This window comes from Lycorma delicatula, chromosome 12, assembly GCF_047948215.1.
Source record: "Lycorma delicatula isolate Av1 chromosome 12, ASM4794821v1, whole genome shotgun sequence".
In the NCBI taxonomy this organism is placed as follows: domain Eukaryota; kingdom Metazoa; phylum Arthropoda; class Insecta; order Hemiptera; family Fulgoridae; genus Lycorma; species Lycorma delicatula.
In genome coordinates this window covers 63,335,728-63,361,663 of record NC_134466.1, presented here as the reverse complement: position 1 = coordinate 63,361,663, position 25,936 = coordinate 63,335,728, and the positions used below count along the sequence as shown (strand labels likewise).

The 25,936-nt window shown below is 29.5% G+C and overlaps 1 pseudogene; it reads left to right on the top strand.

The window, feature by feature from the left end:
* Positions 1 to 6,367: 6,367 nt before the first annotated feature.
* Positions 6,368 to 25,177, top strand: LOC142332784 (growth hormone-regulated TBC protein 1-like; annotated as a pseudogene).
* The last annotated feature ends 759 nt before the right edge of the window (positions 25,178 to 25,936 follow it).

Below are 25,936 nucleotides of genomic sequence, written 5' to 3'. Positions count from 1 at the left end.
TATATATAGATACATTTATCATCAAGCCAGCTGGTTGAAAATCTTTATTTACATTAACATTGAATGTAATGTTTATTTATTTTAACGTTGAACATATTTTATTTTTTTGTTACATTCCACATATATGAAATTGTTTTTGCAAATGTTCACTAATATTTACAATAAAGAATCATTAAATTGAAAAAAGATGCTCGCAAAAGAGTGTGAAATTTGTGGATTTTGCCTGTAAATGCTGTTTTGCTAAATCGCTTCGTTATTGTATTTGATTGCGGGCGGTATAAAATGTTCATATACGAGATGGTAACGTAATCGAGGCGTCTCTACTAATTATTAGTTAATTAGATAATTAATTATTTAATAATAATAATAATTAATGAGAAAATTGTGTTTGCAATAGAGTGTGAATTATGTGAATTTTGCTTGTAAATGCTGCATATATGTAACTTTTCTCTAGAATTGGACTAAGTCGCCTGTTCATTAACTTGAAAAAAGATGCTCGCAAAAGAGTGCGAAATATGTGAATTTGTCTGTAAAATACTTGCAGTTGGGTTAGGTTTGATGCAATTTTGTTAGATTTTCTTAGGTTAGATTTGATGCAATAGATCGTGGATACGGTGTTCTTTGGTGGTTGGGTTTCAATTAACCACACATCTCAGGAACGGTCGAACTGAGAATGTACAAGACTACACTTCATTTACACTCATTACATATCATCCACATTCATCCTCTGAAGAATTATCTAAACGGTAGTTACCGGAGGCTAAACAGGAAAAAGAAAGGAGATTTGATGCAAAAATTTGCGCTAGAGGCGGTCACCCATATCTACTCTCCTGCAAGAAAAAATCGCAAGGTGTCAGGTCTGGACTCCTCGGAGGCCGAAGTACGGGTCCTTGCCGGCCTATCCATCGATCTCCAAATTTTTCGTTCAAAGCGTCCATGACCGACGCATGAAGTGCGGGGGAGCACCATTTTGTTGGAAATGAAGTCGATGAACGTTTTCGAGTTCATCCGGCTGAGTAAAGCAATAATCGGTTATCATGTCAAGATACACGACTCCATTAATTGTTTTTTCAGCAAAGAAGAAAGGCCTTGCTACACGATTTTTCATCGCACCACACCGAACATTAACTTTAGGCGAATCGTGTTGTTTCTCGATAATTGCGTGTGGGTTTTCAGAGCCCTATATTCGTGAATTGTGTCTGTTAACGCATCCATTCGCATGAAATGTAGCTTCGTCTGTATAAATTATATCGTCTAAAAATGATTCGTTTTCACTTATTCTGTCCGACATTTCAACAGCGAAATCGTAACGTTTTACACCATCATCGGGTTTCAATTCCTGTAGTATCTGGATTTTGTAAGCGTGTAATTTCGATTTTTTACGTGAAACTTTGTGAACTGTTGATTTTGGAATACTTAATTCGACGCTTCGACGGGGGATGGACTTCCCAGGACTTCTAATTAGTTCAACCGTTTCGTCTGGTACACTCGGTCTGCCGGTTGATTTCTGTTTCTTAACCGATCCGGTTTCTTCGAATCGTTTGAACCGACGCGTTATGTTATTTTTGTGTGGCGGATCTCTTCCGAATTCACGTCGAAACGCACGTTGAACTAAAATTACGGATTTTAATTCGGCCATCATTAAAACTCACTTTGCTTTGTCTTTATCAGAGAACATAGAAACTCGCTAAACTCACCGCAACATCAATACAAGAACTGACGTTGCGGTTACAACTGCTGAAAACAAACTTTTGGGTTGGAGCCTTTCAGGGATATCAATATAACATCTACAAATTTGCCTACAATCTTCCTATGAATTACTGAAACCGTACCATTTTTTTATGATAACTCTGTATATAGATATGCATAATTTTATTCGTGATTTTTATTGAATTACCTTTTTCACTGGAATACCTAACAATATAAACTGAACAAAAATATGTTTTTAAAATATAAAATTCAAATGAGGCTACTATCAAATAAAGGTTTCACAGATTGTTGATTTTTTAATTTGATATCAACCGCAAAAAATCAAAATTTAAAAAATTTAGAAACTATTAATTTCTTTTTTTTAACTAAATTTATCCACCAAAAAATTATGCAATCATCATTATATCCTTTACTTTCCAAAATTCTATTCTCTGAAATATTTTGGATATAATGGAATCACTTGATTTTAAAAGTTGTTTACTGTAACTTTGTCGTTTTGTGTACTGTTGTTCAAATAAAACTACAAAATAATAAATAAAAGAGCCGAATAGAAATTCTGTTATTTCAGATATATTTAGGAGTTCAATTCTGCAGACTCTTTGTTTTGTAATTTGTCAATACTCTTTGTATTGTATTCTTTGTTCATTTAGTAATATTGTACAATGCAATTCTGTTATTAATTAGAACTCAACACTATGGCTAGGAAACAAACCAAGAAATTGATAACATTAAATAAAATTGATAACATAATAATAAAATTTTGAAATTTGATAACATTTAGATTTGTAAATCCTTAAATGTCAGACAATTAATATTCATTATTTTATCTATTTTCTCATGAAGGATGACAGAGTTGGTTAAAATATGAATTTTTTGTTCACCGATTGTAATAAATAAATATTTACAGTTCACAACCAAATCATAAATACAAAATTTTCAATTATTTGTTGTACATAGTGTATTGAATCTGATTATTAATGAAATATAAATAGTCAATTTATAATTTATTTAGTCTGCATCATAATCTACTGCCAATCATTAATTTATTGCCGGGGTTTTTTTTTTAACTAACTTAAACTATTATTAAAATTCATTTACTAAGAATTCAATAAAGAAGATCTGATAATCTCTTTTTTATGGATAAATAAGTCTGTGACAATAACTTGTAATAACTAATGTGACTGGGTTTTAATAATGCGAACACAATTCAAATTGTTTAAGTGTTTGAAGTAATAACAATAATAAAAACAGCTTCGAGTTGTGTTTTATATGTTTTTCTAAATGAATAAAAATTAGCATGTGTTTTTTTACTAAGTGGCTTATATATAACAACTGTGCAAATGATAATTTAAGAAATGTTCTCAGTCAACTTACAGAACGGTAAGGAATACAACGCAATACATTGCCTAAGTTTTATATATATATATATATATAAGTTAAAAATATGTTCAAGAATTTTATATTCTGTTTCCTTTCTTTTTTTCTTACTTGTATAGTCATATCAAGAATAATAGGTTAACAAAAGTAAGTGGTAACAAAGACATGAATTTAAATTTTGAAATTTGTAACATCCAGTTTAACAAATCTCTCCCATAATTGTTTTCGAAATTAGTAAAAATATTATGATTCTTTGTGATTTCTGCTGTAATAAACCTTTTAAATGTCTTCAAATATCCAGTACATTTTATTCTCTTTGCCCTTCATAAATCATTTGAATTCATAAATGTGTTTTCACAGTAAGAAACAAAACATATTTCATTATATATAATTCAATATACATAACGATATTATATTTCTCATACAAGAAACAAATTTTGCCACATTTTTTGACAGCTTTATTCTTCCTGTCTAATAATATACTATGGATCGTCCTTTTTGGATGATATTTTGAAGTTCCCTTCAGTAGAGTTCATCAGCAGTACACCCAAACTCAAATTCTAGTTTCTCAAGTACACCTGGTTTCTCAAATTCTAAACATCATAATTCTTTATTATCTTTTATTTATTCATAATTGTCTGAAGGATTACGAATTGGGTATTAGGTAGATTTCATAAGAAAGCTACCTGTTATAATGGGTACTGTGATTGGACTTTAATATTTTTGAATTAATTACAAGAATACATACATATATATATTTCACTTTCTTGTGGACATTATAACTGCCATAATTTTGCGCTAATCACTTTCAAGTTGATACATAAAATATAATGACCCAAAATCTCAGTTGGGTTTGTTAATGGGCAAAATCGGACCATGGGGTTGGAAACAGGGAGCTGTTTTGAAAAAGCAAAATATTGCTATAACTTTCTTATTAAATAAAATAATGAGTTTGTTTAAAGTTCCTACTATTCTTTGGATAAGGCCCTAAAACTTATCTAAGTTTTTTGATATCACAAACCGTCAGCCCAGGAGGTGGAAAAAATGAGGTTTCGAATACAAAAAAAAATCATACCTCCCTTAATAGGCACACATCGAATCAGTTTAAAGTGATCGTTAGTCCTTTAAACAGTAGCTAAAACTTTTGTCTGAAACAATTTTTGATATGACCAACCCTTACGGCAAGGGATGACCAAAATGTTGCTGGAATTGTAAGATGGGGCTTGTATGCTAAACATGTGAAACTTTTTTTCACATGCAACCGTTGCTATATTGATGAAATTAAAAATTTTTCTTAACTTTAAGGTGGAAATCTTTTTATCCCCTACTTAGCACCGGTGAAATCTTTCTCTGCCTTCCAGCATGCTGAAAGGGATTTTAATTTTAGAGGTAGAGATAAGAACTTCTAGAAAGCCAAAAGTTGCTCATTATTTAAATAATAAAAATATAACAAGTATAATTTTAACTAGGCAGCTAATAGATTTTATTTTATTTTGATTATAAATTTTATAATAGATTCAAGGTATTTTATAACAAATTAGTATTTTTTCTATTCCTAATATGTATGTTACAATCTGTTCAATTAGTGAAGAATAAGAACCCTCCCCCCTGGCCCAATAAGATGAAAATGATATGCATGACATGTAAATTAGGTGTAGTTTTGTACAGACTCAGGCCAACCAATCTTGAGATATGTGCTTAATTGAACTCCAACTACCAAAGTACACTAGTATCCACTGTCTAGTATTCAAATCCGTATAAACTCAACCGACTTTCACTAGGATGTGAACCTCAGAATCTTCAACTTCCAAAATCAGCTGTTAAAATTTTTTTTTTTTTTAACTTGATCTCACCTCATTAGCTTTAAACTTGTGCATGGTAGATGTATCTAACCGGTATTCAAACCCAGGAACTCTAAATGAAAAGCCAAGACGTTACTGCTGCACCATGGAGATCAGTAAATGATTAAACAACTTTTACAATCAACTGTTAAACAACATTTACTTCAATTTAAACCACATTAATACTTCAAAATAATAAATATATGAAACAATCATAAAACAAGCAAACGTATGACAATAATAAAGTAAAAAAAGAATAACAATTTAAAAGGTATTATTGGAAACTATTTGTATAGGTTAGTCAAAGGTGCAGAAAGTCAAGGTTATTTTTTAAATAGTATTATTTAAAAACTTATTAGCCAAGTAGTTAAAAAAAAGTATCTTATTTATGTTAAACAAATTGGTGAGAAGTTCTTTTAAATAGGTTGTTTTTTTTATAAGTTTATAAAGTTAATGTAGAAACATTCTCTCCTTTTACAAGAGTATCATCACTCTTTTTCATACATAATTTATATCTATCTAAAGATTCCTTATAGAAAAATTCTTTTGATTTAAGCTCTATAGTTGCTTATGAATGATACTAAATTATTACTTTAGCATCAGTGTAAACCATCAGAAGTAAATAAACCATTGAGTTCCATAATTATAATTTAATTAAGTTTCTTGTTAGGTGTTGAGAAAGAAGTATTTGAAACTTCTACAGATTTGTTCTTTTTAATCAATTAATAGTTTTTTTCCATTATCTATGGCATTTACTTTTTTATGCTGTATTTCTCTAATTTACTGTGAAATAGCATTAAAGGTCGACTCAAATTATACTTAATTGGTCATATTTGATTATGTGTTTTTATGAAGCAATATAGTTGCAGCATCACCAGCTCAAAAATAATTAATCTGTGATTCTCTTTGGAATTCAACAAAATATTGTAATTGCTTATAATTTATTTAGCTTCGCAAATGAAACCAGGGTACTTGTTTAATTTTAATAAACAATCCTATCTCAAACATTTTATCCAAAATTGCATCATTACTTTTATCGGCTTTCAAATAAAATTATAATTTCTTTCTTAGTTCATTAATGAATATTTTATTCCTTCTTCTTGCGGTTCAAGCTGTCTATATTTCTTGAGAAGTGTTTTCCATCTACCCAATTTATAAAAGAGGAGTACTGTTTTATTTATTTCTTAATTTTGTACTTTATAAAGATGCTCTCAGTGTTCTTTGTCTATATACATCAATAAGAAATAAATAAATACTTTATTCCAATAAAAATACGAGCAATCAAATACGCGTCTGTGTATTATATATATATATATATATATGTGTGTGTGTGTGTGTGTTGAGAGCGCGCGTATTTTGTTTGGAATAAAGTATTTATTTTTTTCATACTGATGTCCGGGGTTTTGTTTTTATCTTTGACCAACGAGCAAATAATTTCGATAAAAAACTGATAAAAGACTTAAAAGGCATTCGATGGCTGCGAAATGACGTCAGCGGTAATCTGGAGCAAACATTTTATAACTAGCCGCTAGTAGTGTAGTTGTAAGTTCCTGCATTAAAATCAGCTGTTTAAAAATTCGCACACACTCGTACAGTAATGTTTTGTGGTTAAGTATTTGTAGTTAAAAAGTAGATATGTATTATTAATAGATTTAAGTTTGTGATATGTAAGTAAATATAATTAAAGGCTGATAATATGGCTACTTCTCGTTTTAGGTAAATATTCATATTTAATTACTAATGCCGTTTACTTTTTTCACTTCACTACTGTAGTTCACTGTTTTAGGTTATGTTATGACTCATTCTTATTGTTTATCAATTTCCTTAATATTAAATGAATTAATCATATAGTCACTTTGTAAGGAATTATTAATTTTATCTATTTTTTGTGTTGCTTTTTTTAAACATTTCTGAAAATAAGATGCTCCCACAATCTATCATTTTTATAAGTAAGGCTTATGATTATTTATAAGAATGGTCATGTTATTACTTTTTAATATTAGGAATTTATGATTTAGTCTCCGATCAAAATGTAAAAAATGTGTGGTTAACTTATTTTTCTGTAATTTGTGTCCATTTGTTTATATTTAAGTTACGCAAACTGTGCATGTTGTCTACTTACTGTATAGTATCTTTTTTTTAAATTAAGTAGCAATATTATTTGTAGTTTGATTTAATTCTGGAGACTTATGAGTAAGAGTGACATTATGTTTTACATTATTCTACTTGAAAAGTTTGTAGACATTGATAATACCACTTGTATTATCAAAAAATAAAATGTTGCTGGTATCCGGTAACTTATTTGTGGCAATTTTCCATTTCTGTCCGATTGATAAATACTTAATAAAATTGTACAAGTATGTAAATATCTCATTTACTTTAACTAGTGTTCTGTTATATTATTAGGATTATATTAAAATTCAGCTATATGAGTACCGGCATAAAAGTTTTAATTATTACATATGTTATGTCAAGATAAAAAACCAGCAGAATGATATGAAATATAATGCATAAATTTTCTTTGAGGTTTTTCTGTCTTACTGTGGCTTTAAATCCAATCGTAATTAAAAAATAATTAAGATGGTAGAGTTGGACTAATTCACAGATCTTGTAAAACAATTATTTAGAAAATGTAAAAGTTAACTACATTAGTGTGGTGATGCATCATTTCTTGTTAGAAATGAAATCTTCCTTTGTGATCGTCTTCATGTACCATGAAATGAGAAGAATTTAAAACCAAAACACAGCAAATGTGCTTTATACCTGTGAAAACATCCAATTTTATTTACAAATTATACTGCTTTTGGTAAAAATATTTGTTACAGCTGTTTTGTTTGACATATTTTGCTTGGAAAACAGCACTTCAATGAGTTCTATAAGTGTAAAACTCTACTACTAAACCAAAAGTACTGGCAGAATTGGAAGTTTAAGGCAGTTTGCTCTTCAAAGAACACTGAAAATTTATTAATTAAACCGTCCAATGTGGCTTCAAAAGAAAAAAAGAAGCAATATTTACTTTCAGAGGTTTTTTTTTTAATTTTTCACGCATTATGTGGTGCTTAAAGGTAATCAAGCCATTCTTATTGGTCTAGAAAATCTCACAATCCATGTCACATGGTTTTTTACATATTAAGTTTAAAATTGTATTTAAAAAAATTATCTTATGATATCAGTTTTTTTATCTTTGTCAACTTGTTATTTCATAGATATTTCTTCTTTATCAGAACCTTTTTTTTTTTTTTTTTTTAATAAGTTGTTGAATTATTGAATATCAATTTAATTATAAAATTCGTATACTTACAGCTTTAAATGACAAAAATAATTATATTTCTTTAAACTGTAATAACAACATTTGGCAGAAAATTATTACACTTTTAAAAAATAATTACAAAATTATTTAAAATAATAAGATATTAGTAGTAATATTTATTCATTAAATGAGGTCATAAATACTTAAAAAATAACATATTTACATAAAAAGTTACTTATTTATCCTGGAGTTATGCACATGGGCATCCATATACAGCCTGATGTATAAAAAAAACCTCGCAACATTACAAACAATTCTAGTAACTACTAATAAATGACTTAAGATTAATACTTAATTTATATACAAAAGAAATGTATCGAAATACAATTTTCTAGTTCATTATATCGTTGAATGTGATATTTATCGACTATCAATTTGCAAAACTATTCTTTTAGTGCTTTATTTCTGAACAAATTCGCCAATTTTTTTTTCACATTTGTCAATATCAGAGTTTTACAAATATTCAGGAGTTTATTGAAATATATAACAGATGTACACACAGGGTTTGTTACAAGATTTGATTGTAAGATTTTGTAATCAAAACATTTTTATATGCAAGTTGGACAAACAACTATATTGAAGATATAAAGATTCAAGTGCATATTTTTGTTTATGATTCAAAGGAATAATCCCATTGGCAGTTTTCATTTCATTTATTATTTTGATAACTTTGACATGTACATTATGTAAAACTTTTAAAAGTGATTTGTTCACACTTTCCTCGTGCTTGTATATCCCTATGCTATAGTAAAGTCTGTACGTGAACATAAACAAACTATGTGTATTAATTATCGTTTTTAGCCTATATAATAACAAATCAAAGTCTAATATTTATAATTAAGTAAATGTGTTTAAAATAGAAATCAGAGATAAATTGTAAAATCATTCTGTCTAGGAATAACCACTGATCAAAAGAAATTTGTTTATTGCATTTAATTAGAATAAATGCAATAAACAAAAACCTAATAATGCAGATCACCTTAGTGAAAACAAACCATATTTTCAAGTATAGAAAGCATGTCATTATTAGAAATCAATGCCGATAAATGTAAATCCCTTGCGCTTAAAAAATATATATATAATATAAAAACAGTTAAATTATAATTAAAAAAAACAAGTTTAATTTGAACACAATTATTGGATTAGGGAAATTGTATGTTTAGATTTTTTTTTAAATTTGGTCAAATTCTGTTATATGCCTGCAAATTTTTAAAGATTTTCTGTACATTTATATCGATGTAAATAAGTGTTGTAATAATACAGGAACTTGTTCATGTAAAATTTTTTTTTGGTATTCTGGAAGCGAGTCGATCTTATCCAATCACATTGTTGCAATAAGCATGCTTGTCAGTTTATACGCGGTCTGACGTGTCAATTCATTGCCTGCATTGAGTTATAGTGAGCAGTTTATAATTTTGTAAAAAGCTATGGAGGTTCCTGATAATATTTTTGAATGATTTGCGTAAAGTTAAAGATGGTATATTTTTTTCTTTCAAACATGTAATATTTAAAGGAGAAAACCTGTATTAATTGGCACACGACATGTAAACTGAAAGTCGATAAAGGTAACTTTACAATAAAACTGAAGGTAAACAAGATTTCATTATTGGTTGGATCCTAATTCCCATTTGAGTGAATCAAGGTTACCTTTTGGAAAAGAATTGTAAAAGTTTTGAAAGCGTGAGCTACAAATAAACTACAACACTTTTGTAGATTGATGTAACTATTTGCAAAAAATGTATGCACTAAATTTTAAGAACGTCCAAAGTAATAGGAGGGCCATTGTTAACTGTCTAAATTGTTGAAAATTGCAAGTATAATGTTGGTGAGGTTCCCAAACAGCAACGAGTTTTTTATGGAATTTGTCGTAAAGCAGGTGAATGTTTTTTGTTTGCTGTAGAAAGTAGAATAACGATAGTTTCCCATCTATTATTGTTATCATATTGCATCCATAACTCACCTAATTTTAGACTGGTGGTCATCATACAATCATATAAGGAATATGATTAAACATTACAAATATAGTAATTTCAACCATACCAACTAGTTACAGACCTTGTATTAGGTAGGCATGCACACTAATATTGATGAAAGAATGCAGGGCGTTGTGAAATCTTTAAGGTAGCATTATGGAAATGATTGTGTGAATTTACGTAAAGGAAAACCTATCTGCAGAATACAGTCCATTTAAGCATATAATGGAAGACATCACAACAACATGTTAGATTTTTGGTTTAATAACAATATTAAGTGTTAAATTATAATAATATGAAATATATTGTATTTATTAGTATTTATACTCCTTTAACTATACATATTTATATTGATATTAGCGTATAGTAAATGTATTATAATTAAAAGTTGCAGCTGGGGATACATTTTGTTAAACTGTTTTTCATAATAAATATTTAAAAAATCCGTAAAGAGTTGCACAATTTTCTTGGGAAATATAATTCTGGCTGTTTAGGGCAAAAAGCCCTCTTGACAAATTATTACTTATATTACTTAGAAAGAAAATTATTAATAAGACCTTAGTTTTAATAATTTCATCGGCCATACAGTTATAAATATTTTTTTTGCTTCAAATACTGACAAAATATATAATGCACTGTGCCTTGCCGGTAAAATTATTTAAGTCTTTTAAGAGATAATGAATTTTGTATAAAAACAGAGATACTTTGACTAAAATTTTAAGAATCCAATAACTACATTTGTCCACTCCCTTGACAAATTGTAAAAAAAATTAAATGACATCGATCTCTTACATTCAGAAGTTTTGCAGAATTTCACAGTTTGGTTCATTAAGTTTTGAAGGTATCAAGCAAAACATGAACTAACAAAAAATAAAAAATTTAAGCTTATTGTTACACCTCATTTCATAATTAAATTGCATACATTCATAACCAAAGCGATATATTAATATAATGTATTTTTGTAATTAGTGACTTTGAATCCAGAAACAAACAAAAAAGCGTTTATTATTATAATTCATGTATGTGACATTGTTGTAAATTAATTACGCATTAATGTTATGAACAAGTTCAGTCTCTGAAGATTGGAATTAGACTGATAATAGAGAATTAGATACATTATTCATATAAAATATCAGCTGTGACAGAGCCTACTGAATATAGACAAATTCAATTTATTTATAATGGATAAAAGGAACTAGACAGTTACTTTTTTTTGTCTTCAGTCATTTGACTGGTTTGATGCAGCTCTCCAAGATTCCCTATCTAGTGCTAGTCGTTTCATTTCAGTATACCTTCTACATCCTACATCCCTAACAATTTGTTTTACATATTCCAAACGTGGCCTGCCTGCACAATTTTTTTTTTCTACCTGTCCCTCCAATATTAAAGCGACTATTCCAGGATGCCTTAGTATGTGGCTTATAAGTCTGTCTCTTCTTTTAACTATATTTTTCCAAATGCTTCTTTCTTCATCTATTTGCTGCAACACATCTTCATTTGCCGCTTTATCCACCCGTCTGATTTTTAACATTCTCCTATAGCACCGCATTTCAAAAGCTTAGAATCTTTTCTTCTCAGATACTTCAATCGTCCAAGTTTCACTTTCATATAAAGCGACACTCCAAACATATACTTTCAAAAATCTTTTCCTGACGTTTAAATTAATTTTTGATGTAAACAAATTATATTTCTGACTAAAGGCTCGTTTCACCTGTGCTGTTCGGCATTTTATATCGCACCTGCTTTGTCCATCTTTAGTAATTCTACTTCCCAAATAACAAAATTCTTCTACCTCCGTAATCTTTTCTCCTCCTATTTTCACATTCAGTGGTCCATCTTTGTTATTTCTACTACATTTCATTACTTTTGTTTTGTTCTTGTTTATTTTCATGCGATAGTTCTTGCATAGGACTTCATCTATGCCGTTCATTATTTCTTCTAAATCCTTTTTACTCTCGGCTAGAATTAGTATATCATCAGCAAATCATAGCATCTTTATCTTTTCACCTTGTACTGTTATTCCGAATCTAAATTGTTCTTTAACATCATTAACTGCTAGTTCCATGTAAAGATTAAAAAGTAATGGAGACAGGGAACACCTTTGTCGGACTCCCTTTCTTATTACGGCTTCTTTCTTATGTTCTTCAATTGTTACTGTTGCTGTTTGGTTCCTGTAGATGTTAGCAATTGTTCTTCTATCTCTGTATTTGAACCCTAATTTTTTTAAAATGCTGAACATTTTATTCCAGTCTACGTTATCGAATGCCTTTTTTAGGTCTATAAACGCCAAGTATGTCGGTTTGTTTTTCTTTAATCTTCCTTCTGCTATTAATCTGAGGCCTAAAATTGCTTCCCTTGTCCCTATACTTTTCCTGAAACTAAATCGGTCTTCTCGTAGCACTTCTTCCACTGTCCTCTCAATTCTTCTGTACGGAATTCTAGTTAAGATTTTTGACAGGCTAGTTAAGCTAATTGTTCTGTATTCTTCACATTTATCTGCTCCTTCTTTCTTTGGTATCATGACTATAACACTCTTTGTGAAGTCGGATGGAACTTCCCCTTTTTCATAAATATTACACACCAGTTTCTGTAATCTATCAATCGCTTCCTCACCTGCCCTGCGCAGTAATTCTACCAGTATTTTGTCTATTCCAGGAGCCTTTCTGCCATTCAAATCTTTTAATACTCTCTTAAATTCAGATCTCAGTATTGTTTCTCTCCTTTCATCCTCTTTGATTTCCTCCTCTTCCTCTATAACACCATTTTCTAATGAATTTCCTCCTTATAACTCTTCAATATATTCCACCCACCTATCGACTTTGCCTTTCGTATTATAAATTGGTGTACCATCTTTGTTTATCACATTATTAGATTTTAATTTATGTACCCCAAAATTTTCCTTAACTTTCCTGTATGTTCCATCTATTTTACCAATGTTCATTTCTCTTTCCACTTCTGAACACTTTTCTTAAATCCACTCTTCTTTCGCTAGTTTGCACTTCCTGTTTGTAGTATTTCTTAATTGTTGATAGTTATCGATATTATAGTTGTGTCAATAGTTAGGCAGTTATAGTTTTATTTTATTTTTACAAATAAAAAGGAGGAAAGGAAGTATGAATCTTACCACTGTCATAGTGCAAAATTCTCGTATTGCCCTTTGTATTTATCTAAATTTATTTTTTATATTTTTATTGTTTTTCTTTTTTACAGTAAAGTAGATGAATATGGATTTGAACGACCACCTGATTTTGATTATATATCTTATGAAGATTTTATGTCAGAATATTTAAAAGTTTTGGCAAAACAAGCAAAAAAATGGTCTGATTTATTAGGAAATGGAAGATCAATTATGAAGAATCGTCTTGCTAAATGATACATTAGGAAAGGAATACCTTGTGAACACAGAGGAAAGGTTATTATATTTTTTAATTATTTAAAATGTTTAAGGTATGAAGATATTTATATTGAACATTTTTAACTTCAAAATGAAAGGAAGATTTTCATTCTGATGTATTTATATATATATATATATTTTTTTTTTGTTAACTTAAACTAGTTGGGGGTAAAGAGTTCTTTTGTTATGGTTGTGAGCTTAACCACTTGAAACCAAGCTCTGAAATCCTGGTAGCTGAGTTTCAGGGAGAGCAAAGGGAGTGTTGGAAGTTTTTCCCCATTGTTTTCTATATTGTTGTTAGTATTTCTAATCACCATTGCAGAAAATATTAGGATGGTACCCATCCACATATAAACATATTCAGATCGGTTTACTGATACATTTATTTTAAAATAAAAACAGTATAAAATTTAAACCTGTACTTAAAAAAAAAAGCCAGTAATGAACTGCGTAACTCTCATTAAAAAAACAGTGACCAAAATTATGACTTTTTTTCCATATTTTTATATAAAAATATTTATATCGAATTTTGTGATATATAGTTAAATAAATAGATACAACAAAAAAAAAAACTGATTATTTCTATACTTGTGGAATAAAAGTTGAATGATGGATGATGTTTTATTCTTTTTTTTAAAAACAAATAATAGTTCCATCATTCATTTGTGGTTTTAAAAAAATGAAAAAAACTTTTTTTTTTCATTTTGGGGGCTCCCATAATCAAGGGGAAGCATTCAGTCAAAATTAATTTTTAAGAAAACAATCCAAGAGGGGTGATAATAAATTTCAAAAAAGAAACTTTGGTACTTATGTATTAACGCCACCGCAGCTACAGCTTTATTTAAAAACAAAGTAGTCAATCGGATTTCGGTTGAAAATGAGCCGATATAGAGTTTAACATAGATTCAAAACAGTCTCTTTATTAATTTTAATAAATTTTATAAATATAATTTAACCAAACTTAACCTACGCTTGCTTCGCTCGCTAACCTTGATTAATTAACAGGATTGTTTTGATTATTTAAATAATAAATAATTGCAATAATTACTGAATTTATTAAATAAATACTCAAAAAAATTACGGTGTTAATTAATCAAGGTTAGCGAGCGTAGGTTAAGTTTGGTTAAATTATATTTACAAAATAAATAAATATAAATAACCATTTATTAAAATTAATAAAGAGACTGTTCATTTTCCACCGAAATCCGATTGACTACTTTGTTTTTAAATAAAGCTGTATAGCTGCGGTGGCGTTAATACGTAAGTATCGAAACTTTTTAAAGTTATTTAAAAAGTTACAGCCAACAAAACCACAAACAACATACAGCCAACAAAGTATAGCCATAATTCTAAGTAAATAGAGTTCTAATTTTTTAGGAAGGGGGTGAACATTTTTGGTTATTTTTTTATCCTTTTTCAAGGAATACTAAAGAGTAAGCCCCATAAAAAATATTTTTACGTTTTAAATTGAAAGAGTAATGTACGAAATGGATTTAAATTTAAAATACATTAAATTTTTTTTTAAATTAAAAAAATGTCTTTTGTTAGCACAGACCATTGGAGTGGGATAGGCTAAAATTTGGTTGAAAAATTGATGTAGAAAATATAGCTGAAAAAAATCCCATTAACTCCTTTTCTGAAGCAAGATATAACTAAAAAAAAATTTTTTTACAAAAGTTGTTTATTAATATTCACAAAATTATTAAAAATATATATAACCTTAATTATGCAAATTCTGGAGACAATTTTGTTTTCCCCCTTGTATCCCCTCCCCTTGACCTTTCGAATTGAAAATTGAATAACATCAGTGCCCTTACTATAGAAATACTGTAGTTGAGTTAGGTGAAAATCGGTCAAGTAGTTTGGGAGATAGAAGGCGATTTACATGCCATCTTACATACATACATATGTATGTACACAACATACATACTTACATACAGACATACATACACATATTTTGTCGCAGAAATTTTGATTTTCAGTTTTCTGAGGTTCTTAGGGGTCAATCATCAAAATTTGATGAAAACCAGATATTCCCAGTTTTGACTGATCACTACTTTCCCTTCTATATATCTGTAGCCGCTATATACATGGGAAAGTAAAAAAGAAAAATACAAGGTGTTCAAAAAGTGATGCAACCTTACAAGAAAATGGGTCAGTTACAATAGTTCTTGAAAGTGGCCTCCGTTTTGCGATTCACATAATTGAATATGACATTGCATGCTCTTAAACACATGTAATGTTTGTTGAGGAATCGCAGCAACCCATCATTCAGTTTTATTATGCAATTTGGGAATGGTGTGAGGTTGAGTTTTGTAAGTGGCATCCTTAAGGTATCCCTACAAGAAAAAGTAAGGAGGGGATAAATCAGGAGACTGAAGGAGCCCAACAACTTCAAAATCACTTTCCATGAAAACACTGATCTAAGAAAGTCATAGTGTTGTTGGCTGTATGAGCCGTAGCATTATCCTGCTGAAACTAAATGCACTGTAACTGGTCTGCAGGTAATGTGTTTACAAAGTATTGCTCCATTTGTATGTAGCGCTCACTGTTCACTGTGCCATGAAAGAATGTCATAAAGATTCGCCTATGTGACATTGCACACCAAACACCCACTTTTCATTCTTGCAGAAGAAACTCGTGCAGTTGATTTGGATTTTCCATACACCAAACGCATGAATTCTGTGCATTCACGTATCCATCAAGGTGAACCATGTCTCGTCAGACTAAAACCAACCGTCGAGTTCTTTCCCATCTGGTGTTAGAGATGAAATGAACCACTGACAGAAAGCTACGTGTTTTCCAGTGTGGCAGGTAACAAATCGTGAATAACACGAATTTTGTATGGATGCATCTTTAAACACTTGCGCAATGCTACGTGGGCACTACCAAAGTGGAGACCGAACTGGCTAGATAGACATTGCTCAGACTTCTTGAAACTAACAGAATATGCAGCTTACATGTCAACCAACTTTTCTAGTAACATGTTGGTAGACCACTTTTGGCTGCATCTGCCATATTCCCTGTCTCTTGGAACCTGTCATTCAGCCGTTTGATGGAGGACTTGTTTGGTGTATCCACAACCGTACTTTTTTATGAAGGTATTCTGGGTCCGGGCATAAGCGGCGCATTTAATATATTGGGAGACTGTAGGAAACTAACTGAGAGATATCGCCGGCTACCAGCCAGATTAAGGCTCTAAGCGCTTTAATGTTGGACGTGTACTTACTGGCATTCAGCGGCCGGCCTAGGCGTGGCAGCGAATTGCTGTCGTTGATGAGATAAATTTAACTGTTTCGGCAGGATTAATTATGTTTAAAATGTGTCAAGATTTGGAATGAGCATAAATTACAAAACTTTTAGTTTCTTACTCTTATTTATTTTGTAATTTTTTTTTTTCAAAAAAGCTAAATTTTGAAAATGTCATCTAATGCTTGAGTTAAAGATGTATAGTTTTTTGTTGAAACTCTAAATCTATGTTTCAGTTGTAATGTTTGTATATGCATGCATTGCCATGCACATACATATGAAGTGTAATAACTTTTCACTGACTGGTTTAACAGATTTTTGTATATAGGCTTATATACATAGGGCAATCTATTGGTAAAATCTTAGGACTAATATCTCTAGTTGGGAGTGACGGTGAGGGGGGGGGTGAGTTTAGGGTCAATTTTCTCAAAATTTTGCTAACATAACCCCATTTTATATTAAGCTCTATAAATGTATGCATACTTATCTTACCATTTAAAAAAAAAAGCATTTTCCCAAAATTTCTTTCTTCCCCAAAAATCAAAATAGCTAAGTTTTTATTTATTACTTATTTTTTTTTAATGACTTCCTAGGCATAGTAGTAGTGTATGCGATCCAGAAAAATATTTTGAGATGGGGAGCTGATCAGAGTTTAAAATTACTGATTTATTTTAAAAACTTTCTTGGTTAAAATTTGTTTAAACTCTTAATTACTAAAGTTAATAATTAAACCAATATTATTGGTTTAATTATTAACTACAAGTTTAAATAATAAACTTCTAGTAATAATATTACAATAAATATTTCATCATAATTCACCCTAAAAAAGATTTCTTAGGTAACTTTTTATTGGTTGTAAATTTTTTTGTGGAATTTTGTTTAGTTTCTTCCATTTAACATAGTAAATCAGAAAAATAATACCTTCTTGGAAGGGTGATTTTTTGGAGGTGGGGAGCAGTAAAAATAAAATACAGGCTTTTTTCAAGTTTTAAAGCTTTTATTGTTTATTTAAAAAATAATGATAATTTTACAATTAAATATCATCATAAATTATCCCCCACTCCAAAAAAGGAATCTTAGGTAAACTTTTTTCATGAATAATTATTTTTCTGCTATATAAGAGTAAATAACCGATGTCAGGAAAGTATTACAATGTTGATGTCAGATTTTTTTTATTCTGTCATCACTAGACAGCATACATGTGTCAAAGAAGCTTTTCTTTGAAGAGTTGTATAGTTTTTTTTAGTTTTTTTTTTATTATAAAAGCAATTTATTGAAAAATGTTTTATACGCTATCAAAACCATTAATAAAATCCATTTTGTTTTCTATTACTGTTATTAGTTTCAATGTATGAGGGTTATTTTTTTCAAGGTCCGATCGGCCGTGAAATAAAAACCTGTGCAAAAATCAGATGAACCTTTGTGCATATGTGTTGCGCAGCGTCTCTAGTATGGCCTTCAATCACACTGCGTCACTTCGTTTAGTTCTGAACACGCAGCTAGCACGTAAACATGTCTACAACAATAGCATCTCCCGCCAAGTATGAAGTGTGTGCGGTAATTTGATTTCTTCAGGCTGAGGGTATGTGGCTGAAATTCATAGACGAATAAGTAATGTGTACGGTGAAACTTCAATGAGTGACAGCAAAGTGCGACAATGGTGCAGAAAATTTAAAGCGATTCGAGAAAATCGTCGGTTCACAATTTCTGTATTGAGCAATTCGTTTCCTGAAATTTCAAGGTCAGCTCTCTACACCGTTGTGAGTGAAAGACTTCAGTACCTTAAACTGTGTGCGAGATGGGTTCCCAAGATGCTGTTCGACCATCACAAAACAATGAGAATGGACGCCTCCCTAATGTTTCTCCAGCGCTACCATAATGAAGAAGATTTTTTGAACAAAACTGTCACAGGGGACATGACACATTTCGAAACTGAAGAAAAAAAGAACAATCCAAACGACGGATGCATTCTCATTCTTCCAGTAAACCAAAGAAGTTCAAGCGAACCTTCTCCAACAGAAAGCGTACGGCTACTGTGTACAGGGACTGGAATGGAGTTCTCTTGGTGGAATTCATGGAACATGGCACAACCATCACTGCAGCCTCATACTGTGTGACTCTTCAATGTCTACGAAGGCGATTCAGAATAAGCGGAAAGGAATGTCGTCATCAGGCATTGTCTTTCTCCATGACAATGCTCGACTGCACACTGCAGCTGTAACAAAGAAGCTCCTGCAGCGTTTTCGTCGGGAAGTGTTTGATCACCCACCATACGGCCTGGACTGCATCCCATTTTCACCTCTTTGCTCGCATGAAACGCTGGCTAGAAGGACAACATTTTGGTACCGACATCGAGCTCCAGACCGGCGTAGAAACAAGGTTGAAAACACCGGCGGCTCCGTTCTATGACGAGGGTATTGGAAAGTTAGTACCACGCTACGACAAATCTCTAAATCGGAGTGGCGACTATGTAGAGAAATAGCGTAACTATGTAAGTAGTTGTTACAAATAAAAAATTTTTTATTTTCACTGTGGTTTTAATTTCATGACCGATCGGACCTTCAAAAAAAAATAACCCTCGTATATGAAGAAAGCCTGTTGGAATTGGAAAAATTATGCATAAAAAATATTCTACTTTTCATCACTTTTCCTAGTAGTACAGTTTTAAAGTTCCATAAATTTTTAAAAGTTATTTTAAAAAATTATTGCCTCCTACATGTAACTGTAGAGTATAATAGATCTTGTATTTGTCTATATAGTTATTATGCGTAGTGGTGGTACGACTGTAAAAATTACCCTTTTCATTACAAGTAGTCTTAATTTGTAACTTTTCAGTATAGTTTTTCCATCCCACTGTCAGTTGAAATTATGAAACTATGTAACAATCTTAATAATGTTGTTAAGAATGTGGATCGTTACAATAAAAAGTATCCTGAGAGCTTAGATAGTATATTTTAAAGTATGCTTACCTTTTTTTCTTGTTTTATTCAAAGCAACCATTAGAAAATCTATAAAAATATTTAAGTTGCAGGTAAACTTCTGTTTGTAAATTTAATTTATTTTTTGAAGATTATAGCAAAATTATGAAATATTGAAATTATATAAATTGGAAAAGAGGTATTGGAAAAATTAGGTACTTTTACACATAATTTTACTTAATTAATGTAGGGCTTTTTCAAATAAAATTTGATGCAGAAAAGATACATTTTAATATGGTGAAATCTTTGTTTAATTTACTTTTAAGATATGTGTTCTTTTTTGTGAGGGTAAATTAGTAAAAATAAATTCACCTACAAAAACAAAACAAAAGAAAAAGTATTTAGAAGGAAAGTAAGTAAATAAAAATAGTCAAAACATTAAGAAAAAAAATTGTAACCTACTTTTAATATCTTGTTTATTATGTCATCCATCTTTTTTGTAATTTTACAGTCTATATAATAAGATTTATGAATTTTGTTTTATTACATTTTCCTATCATTACATCTTACTATTATCTCAGTGTTATCTTAATTTTTGTCACATTTCATTAAATTTATAATAGCCATACCAGAATGTAATTCTGGCAACCCAGAAGTGAATCCCTGCCAATTAGCAGATAATCTGTACAATCTTGAACTTGTGATTTCAAGTAAGAAGACTAATGGATGAAAAGGACTGATGTTAGAAAAACAGAATTAATGAAATATCCTCTTAAAATAAGTAAGAATTTAACAAATAAAACAGTATGGAAGTTTGGAGATGTAAAAATGAATCTATAAAGGTAGTATTATTTAATAAAAAGTAACAGTTATAGTTACTAAGACTGAACCTTCTAGTTGATCTTTATGTCTATGTTGAGAGAACTTGTTTGTTATTTATGGTGTAACAATAATATTAAGAGATATTATAATTAATAAAAAAAAACAATGTGAATCTGAGCATGTGTGTATTTTTTTATAAATATATATCAATTTTTTTTTTTTTTTTTGTTAAGTATGTAACAATTTCAATATAAAAGGTTGGTTCAAGCGAGAAATACAAGATGGCGTACCCACAGTTATGCAAACTTTTGAAATATTTGTTTAGATAGTATTTTTTAATTTTCTTTGTAAAATGTTAATATGATGAAATTAGTAGACAGCTAACATTCAACAGTTACATTAGTAGACAGTTACATTCAACTGTATAATTTCTTTTGATGGTAGTTTTTTCTTGATTTTTTTTTTTTTATTTTTACGTAAGGATTTGTTGTAATCTTTTTTTTTAATGTAAATGCAAATGTTCTTTTGACAGTTGTATTTTTTTTTTTGTAACTATTTCAATATGACTTGGCAGGAATTTTGTTTTTTTTTTACGTAAACATTTTTTTTGATGGTAGTTTTTTCTTTTTCATTTTTTTTTTAATGAATTATGTAATAAAGTTTCTTTGTAACTATTTCGATATGTTGAAAGTAGTAAAATGCAATTTTTTTTTAATGTAACGATTTCTTTTGGCTGTAATTTTTTCTTTTTCAATTTTTTGTAATCATTTATGTTAATTTTCTTTGCAACTATTTCAATATGATGAATGTAAATCATTTAATTTAAACTTTGTAACTATTTGAATATGATGACAGCAGTAGGCAGCAATTTTTATTTTGTAATGATTTTTTTTTTTTTTTACATATAAATTTATTTTGATGGTAGTATTTTCTATTTCAATCAATCATCCTGATACTTTACATATTTATTATCTAAAATTTTAATAATTATTATTTTACATGCACCATTAATTTTACTGGGCAATATGGTCACAAACAATTAGCGTTTAAGATCATGACAGTGATATGGAACTGCAAGTAGGAAATATTTTATTTGCCTGCTTATTCCGCCAAATACCCATTGCTGAACTTCTTGATTAGATATTTTAATTTTATAAACAAAGATCCATCTGTTTTGACAACTTCATTTGGATCTCACATAGTAACAGCGACACGCTAGCAGTGTAAATGTAGTAATCTAGCAAAATTTGTTGTTCCTGTCTACCGCCATGTTATGATCGAGACAAAATTTAATGGGTTATCAGTTTGAAGAATAATAAGGATTTAATCACAAAATTGCAACCGGTACACAATGTTTAATCTACTTATTGAATGAAGTAGGCTTTCTAAACTTTTTTTATCAATTAAATAAATATCATTTTCATTTTAAAAAGCAAATACATAACGTCGTACAATTCCTTAATGATAACGGCAAGAAAGAATATCTTGAAATACTTTGCCTGTTATTGTTCCTTTAAATAATTGTGTATTGTTGTTTATTATTTATATGTCTATTTATCTTAAAACATTTCCAGCAGTAATACTATTAAAGAAGTATAAATGAACCATTTTATTTTTAAGCAATGTAACTTGTACAGGAATATTCATGTTGATGGCAATTAACAGAAGTGTACGAAAAATATTTCCTTGGAATGAATTTCAAAGAAAAATGAATGGGATTTTTAATGGTCAAATAGGTTTTGACTAAAATAAGAAACTTATTCAGCTTATTTACACATTACATTATCTAATTGTTCTAAAGCTTGCTAGAACATGCCCGTATAAGGAACTGATAATAGAACATTGTTTTTCATAAATATTAAGGCAGGAACTAAGCTATAAAATAGAAGTGCTTGTAACTCACCCAGTTTCAGCCATCTCATCATGATGGTAAAAAAGTCACAGATTATGTTATTATTTTATTCCTCTAATTTTTTGTTAATTTCTGCAATTTTTTCTTTGAAAAAGTAAAAAAAGTAATATTTCCCTACATTCCTCCCCCTGCCATGTGAAACATGCAAAAATAGTAAAAATACACCATATTAACCGCCTATTGAATAGTTTTTTCATATTTTTCTTATGAGATTTGAAAGTTTTTCAGTTATAAAGAATTTTATCAGCGGCTGTTTTATTCATTATTAGGAATCATTGTTTGTTAAAATTACAAAAACCTTGTTGTTCATTTTGATAAGAAATTTGTTTATTAATGAAAAATATTATGTCACAAATTAATTAATATTTGTAAATAATTATGTGGTTAAATTTTTCATGTCAGTGTAAACTATACCTAATTCTCTTAAAAAATATGATTAGCCGGTACATTGCTTTTGAGTTACAGAACAGCAGCTTGTAATGAATTTAATTATGTGATACAATGTACTTTTTACATTATTTAGCTGTTATTTTAAAATACATTTTTTTTTAAGTAAGTGATTATAAATAATTTTTTTATAGCTGTATAATATTCGAGACAATAATTTAATAGTAATTCTTATTTAATTATGTATTGTTTTTCACATAAATAATATTTTTAATTAAAAAGATTTTTCCAACATTACAGAAATTTAAGTAAGTATAAAATAAACAGAATGAAATATTTTAAAAAAATCCAGTCCCATAATAATAAAAAATCGGTACATAGTATTATATCCTGGTCCATAGATTTTACTCTACTTTAAATAACTTTTTTTAAACATCAAAATATAATTAACAGTCATAATCAATTGTAGAAACTTTAATTAGCCAGTGCTAAAATAATTTAATAATAACATAATCGCTGTTTCCAGTGACGATATACACCACTGACTGAAGACTATCAAAAAGGTAAATTATACGTTCGTATTTTTTTTTTTTTATAGATAAATTGTTAAGAGGGAAAACTATTAATTATAAGTTTATGAAAAAACAAAGCAAGATTAAGTATGTAACAATGTTCCAAGAAAATAACATTTTGTACAGTAGTACGAGTATGATTGCAGAAACATGTAAGGCTTTACGTTAATATTGAAAATAAAGAGTAACGTTAACTGATGAATAACCATTGAGTGACAGATGTTTAACTATGATGCAAGGTGTCAGGAATGAAGGGAAGAGTGTGTTGTTGGCTTGGCTATGGGAACACCTTCCATCATATTGTTGGAGGTTTCTTCTGATGCGCAAGTTAATGACCATCATGAATTCATTTTGGAAGTCGGATAATAAACGTGGAAATTTATATTCATATTCTTTGTTGTCCGCAGGATGTAATCAAAAGGAAATATCTTGTAAATATAAATCAAAACAAACAGTTAAATTTTTTAATATGCAGCTACTGCCACGTCAGTCAATACTGGTCAAGAAGTAACTTATATAAAATAGTGTAATATCTCTGGACCGTTCATTATACTTCTGACTTTGCACTGCATGACTTTTACTTGTCGCTTGTTTTTATTTGGAAAACATCATTGTTGATTTCATGAAGAAGTTTCCAGGAATGTTTCCAAAAAATTATAATCTTCGACAAAAGTTTGCAGCTACCAAAGGAAAATAGGCTTTAAAGAATATCTAATATGGGGACTTAGGTTGTAATTCCCATCAGCAATAGAAAAAATTTTATGTTTAGTCATAGTAATTGAATTTTCTTTCTTTCATTTTAGATCAGCTTATTTTATTTTCACTAATTAAAATCATGTTCAGTAGAGGTTCCATTATCTACCGTTTAAAATCTGGTATCTTGAGCTCAACACTAGGCAATAACTTTTATTGCTTGATGTTAGTTAACCTCAGATACAGTTGGTTCAAGTAGTTAAATAATATTTAGAAATCTTTGTGACTCATAGTAGATGAACCATTTCTGTTTTTTTTTTTTTTTAAATTATACAATAAGAGATCATTAGATACTAGTTATGATAATTGTCTGGTTGTCTCATGGTGTTGCTCAAATGTTTTACAATTCATCATTTTGGAAACATATAGTATTCTAAATGTCAATTGTAATTCAGTTAAATGTAATTTATAGTAATAAAAGGCGAGCAGCCAAAGATTTAATAAACAAGTTTTGAAAATCACATCCAGTTTATCTAAATTTATCATTAGCTAATACCATTGGTAATCGATATGTAATCGACAGTAACTAAATTAAAGTGAAATCTGTTTCATAATAAAAATAATTATACAAACAATGTTATTTACATTTTTTTTTATTGAATTGATAGATTTTGTTTTTAATTGTACCTCTTCTTGTTGTTCAATAGGGTTTAAATTACATAGCCGGCCTTCTATTATTAGTGACACATTGTGAAGATACATGATTTTGGTTATTAAAAGTTCTAGTCGAAAATAAATTGCCTGATTATTACAGTCCGACAATGGATGGTGTCATCACTGATATTGAAGTACTATCTGAATTAGTTAAGTAAGTAACAGTCTGTTATTACGTTCATACATACTTATTGATAGCTTATTATGTTTCATTCAGAAGATCCTTGGTTTGAATCTCAGTCATGCTATGCATTTTTTTACATTACAGTATTCTCATCTACAAGTTGTGAGCATTAATATGGCAGATTAATATTTTAAAAAAAAGTGAATACCTCTTGTAACATATCTGGGCATTTATTATAAATATTTATAATAAATAAATATATATTATAAATATTTTTAGGATAGTTTCTGTTTCCTATTATTTACATAATAATTGGAAATATCTAAATCGGAGTTGAAACTATGTAGAGAAATAGCGTAACTATGTAAGTACTTGTTAGAAATAAAAAAAATTTATTTTCACTGTGGTTTTAATTTCGTGACCGATCGGACCCTGAAAAAAAACCGTATTTCACTTTCTTGTGGACACTATAACTTCCGTAATTTTGCGCCAATTATTCTCAATTGTTCCTTAAAAATAACTCGTCGCAAAATCTTAGTTAACGGCCAAATCGGACCATGGGGTCCGGTCAAGTGGATTGCAATCAAAAGGGCAGGTGCACATCTGGACCTGGCAATGCTTCACTATTGCTGGATTTGAATATATATAGATTAAATGCACACAATTGAAAGTTTGTTAAAACATTAAAAACTGAACGTTACGAACTTCACAAAATTTAACCTTTCACTTTGTAAGTTTTAGTTCAAACTACTCTCTAAACACAGTATTCTGTTCAAAATACCCCTAACTTTCTTTCTATTGATCAAATCGAGGATTTCAATATCTTTAAACCTTCTCCGGACAACGCGGACCATTTTGCAAAAAACCGCACGTAAATCGGTTCAGTAGTTTTTAGTTTATAGCGGACACACATATCAACGTTGCCTTTTATATATATAGA